Source organism: Lissotriton vulgaris, chromosome 9 (assembly GCF_964263255.1).
Source record: "Lissotriton vulgaris chromosome 9, aLisVul1.2, whole genome shotgun sequence".
In the NCBI taxonomy this organism is placed as follows: domain Eukaryota; kingdom Metazoa; phylum Chordata; class Amphibia; order Caudata; family Salamandridae; genus Lissotriton; species Lissotriton vulgaris.
In genome coordinates this window covers 564,151,060-564,158,822 of record NC_141697.1, presented here as the reverse complement: position 1 = coordinate 564,158,822, position 7,763 = coordinate 564,151,060, and positions in this window count along the sequence as shown.

Sequence of the window (7,763 nt, the reverse complement as noted above, 5' to 3'; positions counted from 1 at the left end):
CTTGGTGGGGGAGAGTTGAGACCATCAAGATGATGATCTCTCCTCTAGTAAACGACCTCATCACGATGCTGCCCCTTACTTTATCCCCGGATTTTCACCACAAATTAGATGCCCTACTCACCAAATATCTCTGGAAAGGAAAAAAAGAGCAAGGATTAGCATAAAGAAACTCCGCCAGGACAAGTCTCTTGGAGGGCTTAACTTAGCGGATTTCAAGCTGTACCAAACTGCTTTCCTCGCCAAACAAGGCTCTTACTGGCTGTCACCTCCTGCCGATTACACCCCAGTTTGGATAGAGATAGAAAAAGCCCTTTTTAGAAATCTTGCCCCAGCAGCTGTTTTGACCGCAAGCCTGAACACGACCACTTGCTCGAAATCCATTTTACAGAACACAAAAATCGCTCTGTTAAAAGTCAATAAACTCCTAGATGCCAGTATTCGACGCTCTAGGTGGGAATCGATTTGGCATAACCGTACTGTGCTGTATAAGGGCAAACCATTGCAAAATGACCTTTGGGTTAAGAAAGGTATTTTTTCCCACACCAACTGTATAAAGGATCGTTCCACCTCTCCTTCAGGGAACTCCAATCCCAATATAGCCTGGCTCTACTTGAATTTTATAACTTTCTGAAGGTAAAGTTGGCGATCACTAGAGCAAAATTCTCTGCAAGCCCTCCCTCTCTCCCGACCTATTTCTCCAGGCTAAACAGACTAGGCCACCAGGTGTCCTGGATCTATAAGCTCCTACGCCCGCAACACTCCAATCTTAATAAACAACTCACACAGTTCTGGGAATCACACTCCTCTTTCCCTATATCTGATGTACACTGGACCAAAACCTGGGAATCAACCATGAGACACAAAATCAGCCCTACACTCTCCCAGACAAGATTTTGGCTGCTCCATAATGATTTCTGGACACCAGCACGGCTTTTCGCTCACCACATCAGAGACGATGCAACCTGTTGGAACTGTAAAGTTGTTGACGGTGATCTTGAACATCTCATACTCCAATGTGAGTGCGTGGTTCCCTTTTGGGATAAAGTCTTCGGATTTCTCAATAAGGTCTTCTCATTCTCCCCCCTCCCCCAGAGAAATGTCCTACCAAGTCTTTGGTTTCCTCAAAGCCACGTTCCTTAATGACAATGATAGGGCCTTATTAGACTTACTCCTCATGGCTGCAGTTAAAGTTGTTCTCAATAACTGGAAAGATACCCAAAAATCCTCCTTTGCCTGCTGGTTAAATTGGATAATTAACCTAAGAGGTGCTGACAATATATCACTACAACACTCACCATGGCGACTCCCTCAGAGACGAATGTGGGCCACTCTTGACAACTATTTCAGCGCCCACAAACCACCATGTTCCACATACATGCACCCTCGGCGCCAGTCACCTTAACTTCATTTTTGTTTTGCCCGTGCTTCCCATTTCATCTAGCCGGTTAACTAAACTGTCTCAACAGCGGCTACAATAACCTGTGGATCAAGACACTGATACTACTGTTTCTACTGACACAATATTTTCCTTTATGATTTTTTTAATTACGTTATGTTTAAGTATGAGCGGAAAATCCGTTCCGCTCGCGGATTTTGCGAATTTTCGGTAAATTCGCGATCCGCGAACTCCCGCGAATTTACCGAGAATTCGCAAATCCGCGAGCGGCGGATTATTCCGGGGGCAAAAGTTGAAGCCTGGCCTGTTGTAACTATTTTACGATGGCGCCGGCAAGCTGCCAGCGCCATCCTAAAATAGTTACTAAGTTAGCTTCAACAGGAAGCTCTAATAGATAAAATAAAGCAGGTGCTCGATTTTATCTATTAGAGCTTCCTGTTGAAGCTAATTTAGTAACTATTTTAGGATGGTGCTGGCAGCTTGCCGGCGCCATCGTAAAATAGTTACAACAGGCTAGGCTGGTGTAATTTCCTTTCCCAAATCTACCGTGGAACATCAGCTGTGATGCTGGGTAGAGGCCTTTGCATCCTTGACTTTCACTAGCGCAATACCTGTGCTGTTCTTGTGACCAGGGGCTTCTTTCTCTTCATCTGCTGAACTGATCTTTCTCTGACCTTTTATACACACAAGAGGCATGTGAACTCGCATTGAAGCCCCGCACGTTTGGTCCCACTCACACACTCGCGGTGTGCACCGTCTTCCCGCCATTTACCCACTATGATGGACAGCTCACTCAGGGACCCCTGCGCCCTTCGGGGCGATTGCATAGTAACACACACATGGTCGCTCGAACTAGTTGAAGCTCAAATTCAGTGACTCATTCATTAGCCCAAAAACAATTGTGAGCGTCGTCGAGGCTGGGCAGGTGTGCCTTCATCCCAAATCTACCGTGGAACATCAGCTGTGATGCTGGATAGAGGCCTTTGCATCCTTGACTTTCACGAGCACAATACCCGTGCTGTTCGTGGATCCGCAAAATCCGCCCATGCTTAGTTATGTTATCTTATGTTATGCTCCTGAATGATTGTGCTTATTGTCTCCCATCCAATTGCCAATATTATAGTCACTACTTTAAACCCATGTACCACAACCGTATGCTTCTTGCTTTTATGTACTCAATGTTTGTAATGCTTGTAATTTTTTGTTTATTTGGAAACTACCAATAAAAACGTTTGAAATTTAAAAAAAAATGGCTTAGCAGGTGTCATGAAGTTGAATCCCACCATTATATTTGTTCACTTCAGAGTCTGGGTGCAGTGGCCAAACACGGCAGGGCTGTCTCCATTAGGACAGGCTGCTCTTGTATGCTTGCTTTGGTGTTTTTGTATACCTTCCGACAGTTCATAGGCTCTGCCAGTGTCTACCTTGCAGGAGGGCGACGAAATTTACACTCTTGCAGGGGTCCGCTATTGATGCAGGGCCATAGCAGCAGCCGCCAGCCCCGTAATTTTATTGTAGATGTCATCGTCACCAAGCACCTTTCTGGCGGTTGCGTGCTGCGCTCGCACTCAGCTGCATCAATTATTGACTCCAGATGGTCCGTTGGTCTCCAGGCGATTCGGCCACACGGTGCTGTCACGCACTGTTTAGAGGGCCACCCGACTTGTACTCTTCGGCGATAGTTTTCCCAGCCGCCATCTGTTTTTATGGGCCCACACTCCACCCACACTTGCTCTTGAGATGGATAACATGTCAGGCAGAGCTATTTTGTTGTGCTGACGGTTGCAGTTACTTGCTGCTGTTCATGTAGCCTCACCTTTCTCTGCTCGCCATGTTGTCACAGCGCTTCACCCCTGCCAACTGCCCAGGTCCCAGCCATCACTGTATTCCAGCCCACAGCAGACCTGGAGGCCATTTCAGTACTGTCCGTTGCAGCGGCACTGCTCACAGAGTCTTCACCTATGCTGTTATCTTTAACCCCTTTTGTGCTCATGACAAGCTCAGCTCGTCATGAGGCACAGTGCTCGTGTGCTCATGACGAGCTGGGCTCGTCATGACCACACCCATTTCTATTAGGGCCCAGCACAGGAGAGGAATCTCTCAAGCAGCCAAGGTGTTAAAGGTGTGGGCAGGTAACGCAGCTTGTCATGCGTCCACCATTTTAATATTGGCGGCCTCAAATGCAGCGTTTCACTCACGTGTTAAACCGCACCGCCATTGTACTGTGAAGTCAGATTTGACGTCCCACAGCACTGCATCGGTCTCCATACGTTTAGGGCTCTCTTTTTTGGCTGGATTGTAGCCGGATGGCAGGCTTATTATAGCTCATGGCCAGCAGAGCTGCACTAAAGTGCGGCCATCTTATTGTGGGATCTCTATCACCCACTCCCACCACGCACCTTCTTTGCTCCTCCTGCATGGCCGCCAACCTGCGTCCTCTGGCTCCCACCACCACAGCAAACTACATCCACACATCCTTTGCCGTTTCTCCAGCACCTTCTCCACCCTGCACACTAGTTGGACCTCCGTCTGTGCCTCCCCTGACCCATGTCCACTGCCCCATACCCACATGCACTGTACACTTAACCACACCCCAACAGACAGCACCATGTACAACACACACCCCATCCTCACCTTCTTACTCCTCAACACCCACTCGCTCACCAAACATGCTACAGTAGTGTGGGGCCTCCTGCAAGGCCTCTTTCCGGACCTACTTTTCCTCACCAAGACCTGCCTTAACCCATCTTCTGACACCACAGTGTTCCTCCACCCAAATACAAGATTGCAAGACAGGATAGAACCAGCAAACCTGGTAGAGGACTTTTCTACAAAGAGAAAATCAACTGCTCCATTACTTCAGCAAACACTAGCAAGTGCCTAGAATACATGGTCTTCAGACTCTCCATCTCGAACACTACCACTTTGGGAGGAGCCATACTCTACCTGCCCCCTGGACCAAGATCCAACTTCAACGCCACTCTTGTGAACCTTATCGTTCCACTGGCACTTGCATCCAACTCTTTCAATCTACTAGGGGACCTCAACTTTCACTTAGAGGACCCAAAAGACCCACACACCACTCACCTCCTGGAAGACCTGAGCACACTAGGACTTACCCAACAAGTGAAAACCCCATCCACATAGCCAGATACCTCCTCGACCCCGTACTGATCAACTTATCCAATGTCACAATGAACATTCCCACCCTACTCTCTTGGACAGACCACTCCCTCATCCTCTTAAGCCTGATCCTGCCCAACCAGCACAAAACTGAACATACCAAGACTTCTTGGTGCAACTGGAACAAGGTACCTGAAGAAACCTGGACCACTAAGCTTCAGTCACAAAGCATGCCCCAACATGACGTGATCTTCAACACATGGACCACCTCCTTCACAGACTCCCTGGCTCCACTAAAAACCACCTCCACATACCGCTACAAACCACAAGCAAGCTATTTCAGAGAAGACCTCATCCAGCGCCACTGAAACAACTTGAACGCTGACGGTGCCACACCCTTGGCAACAGCGACAGAGACACCTACAGATCAGCCCTCTAGAACTGCCACCAGTGATTCAGCACTCACTGAAAGGATTCAAAACGGCTCCAACACTTCACCCTACACTTCAAAAGAAATCTTTGCCATGGTGAAGAAATACATGTCTCCTGCCACCAGCTCCACAACCATTACCCCCTCACAGAAACTCTGCACTCAGCTCTCTCACTACTTCACAAACACATGCAATACCATTTACAACAACTTTGCATCTCAACTGGACCTCTCCACCTTCACTACTATCCACTTCAATGACAACAACACCCCCAAAAACCTCCCTGACCTGCTCACAAGCCATCACCCCAATTGAAACTGTCAATATGATGCATTTAATATTCTCTGGAGCCCCATCAGAATGCTGCTCTCATTTCCATTTCACCACAAGACTCAACCCCAACTGCAAAGCCCTCACACCAATCCTCAATGGTTTTATCACCACACCACCTCCCCAGATGTGTGGAAACACGCCACCATCTCACTACTCCCAAAGAAATTCTCATTGGGCCCGAAAACACTGGCTAACTACAGAGCCATCTCCCTCCTCCCCTGCCAGGGAAAGTACTAGAAAAGCTTATCAATTACCAAATGGCTCAACGCCTCAATGCAAAACACCACCTGAACCCATCACAATCTGGATTCATGCCGAACCACAGCACTGAACCCCCCCCTCTACACTGCCACCGATGACATCTGTTTCACCATGGACAAGGGGGATAGAGCAGCACTCATCCTACTCGACTTCTTGGTTGCATAGGACACCGTCTCTCACAGCATAGGACACCGTCTCTCACACCATCCTCATCCAACAGCTCCACGAGATGGGAATCCTCGGACCAGCACCCTGACGGATCAGCTCCTTCCTCTCAGGATGCACCTAAAGTGTCTGCTTAGCCCCGTACTGCCTCCAACCATGATCTGCAGTGTCATTCAAGGCTCCTCTCATAGCCCTACACTTTTCAACAGCTACATGACCTTATTTGCTAAAGTCATCTGTGCTCATGGACTCAGCATTATCTCTCATGCCGACGACACCTAGCTCGTCCTCTTCTTCTTGTAGGACACCTCAAACACTCAAGCTAATTTCATCAGCTGCGTGTGCGATGTTGCATACTAGATGAATAGCAACTGCCTAAAACTCAACACTGACCAGATGGAAGTGGTCATACCCGGAGAGGAACATTTCTCTCTGGTCCTCAGCCTTTTGGCCCATAGAGCAAGGACCAACAACTTCCCAATACAACTCAAACAGGAACTTGGGCATCACGATCAACAATAACATCTCAATGTCTAACGAAGTCAATACAAGTCAACACAAGGCTCTCCACGACGTGGGCCCCAGGTACGTCAAAAACTGCTTCGCATTCTACATGCCAACCCGCCAGCTCTGCTCCGCCATCCTCGCTCTTGCCACCGTCCCACGTATTCGCAAAGCCACCGCTGGAGGAAGGTCCTTCTCCTACCTGGCAGCCAAGACATGGAACTCCCTCCCCACCCACCTCCGGCTGACACAGGACCATCTCGCCTTCAGGAAGCAACTCAAGACCTGGCTGTTCGAGCAGTAGAGACCCCCCCCCCCCCCCAGCGCCTTGAGACCCTAACGGGTGAGTAGCAGACTCTACAAATTCCTTGATTGATTGATTGATTGGTTGCATCCAGAAGCTCTTCAGATGGCTCCCGCTGTACACCTGAAGATCGTCACACAAGCTCTAATCACCACTAGCCTGGATTATGGCAACACCCTCAAAATCAGTATCACTGCTCAACTCACCAAGAGGCCCCAAGATGTACAGAACGCAGCAGTCAGACTCCCTCTCAAACTACCACTCTGCATGCGCATATCCAAACACCTCCCCACTAGCTCTCTATCCACAAACGTACCCTCTTCAAGCTCCTCATACACACCTACAAGAAACTGCACAATCACCATAACTCAATGGCCACATCCAATTCCACACATTGCTCATACACCTCCACTTAGGCTGTCTTCTCCAACTTCCCCTGCATTAGCTGAGCGAGAGCTGGGGTCATGCCTTTTCCTACCTGACCTTCAAAGCCTGGAACAATCTCTCCTACCACATCAGAGCTGCCAACTCCATCTTAGAATTTCACAAGAAACTAAAAACACCCCCTTCCAATAGACACCATACAGGGCTCCACATCCCATTTTGTTGGTGCCAGGATACCATCCTGGGTGATATGTGCCCCATACAAAAAACGAAACCATCACATAACGAACAGTAGTTTGCATTTTGTGAATTGTAAAAGTCAATTTACAACCGTAAATCCTGCAATTTGCCCACCAAGTGCACAAAAGGCTTTGTGAATTGGACCAATTGTGTCTCTAACTTTACCTCTGAGTGTTTGTGTTTCAACAGGGATGTATGTGTGTGTGTCTAAGTTTTAACTTGTGAGACTGTCTCAATCAATCAATCTGGATTTGTAAAGCGCGAGTAATCACCCGTGAGGGTATCCAGGTGCTGAGAGTGCTGCTGTCGAGGCTTAGTTGGACATTCATGTCTTGATTCCTTTTCTGAATTCCAGTAGAGAGGATGAGGTCCGTAGGTGAAGAGGAAGGTAGTTCCAGAACTTCGCCACGAGGTAGGACAAGGCGTGACCTCCACTATCGCTGCTGCAGATGCGGGGGGTTTGGGCGAGGCAGGTGTCATGAGGGATGGTGGAACTTCAGCTGGTGGTTGATGTATGCTGGGTTGAGGATCTTGAACTGGCACCTCTTCTGAATGTAGAGCCAGTAGAGCTTCCTTAGGTGGGGGTGATGTGGGACCACTTGGGGAGGTCTAGGATGAGTCT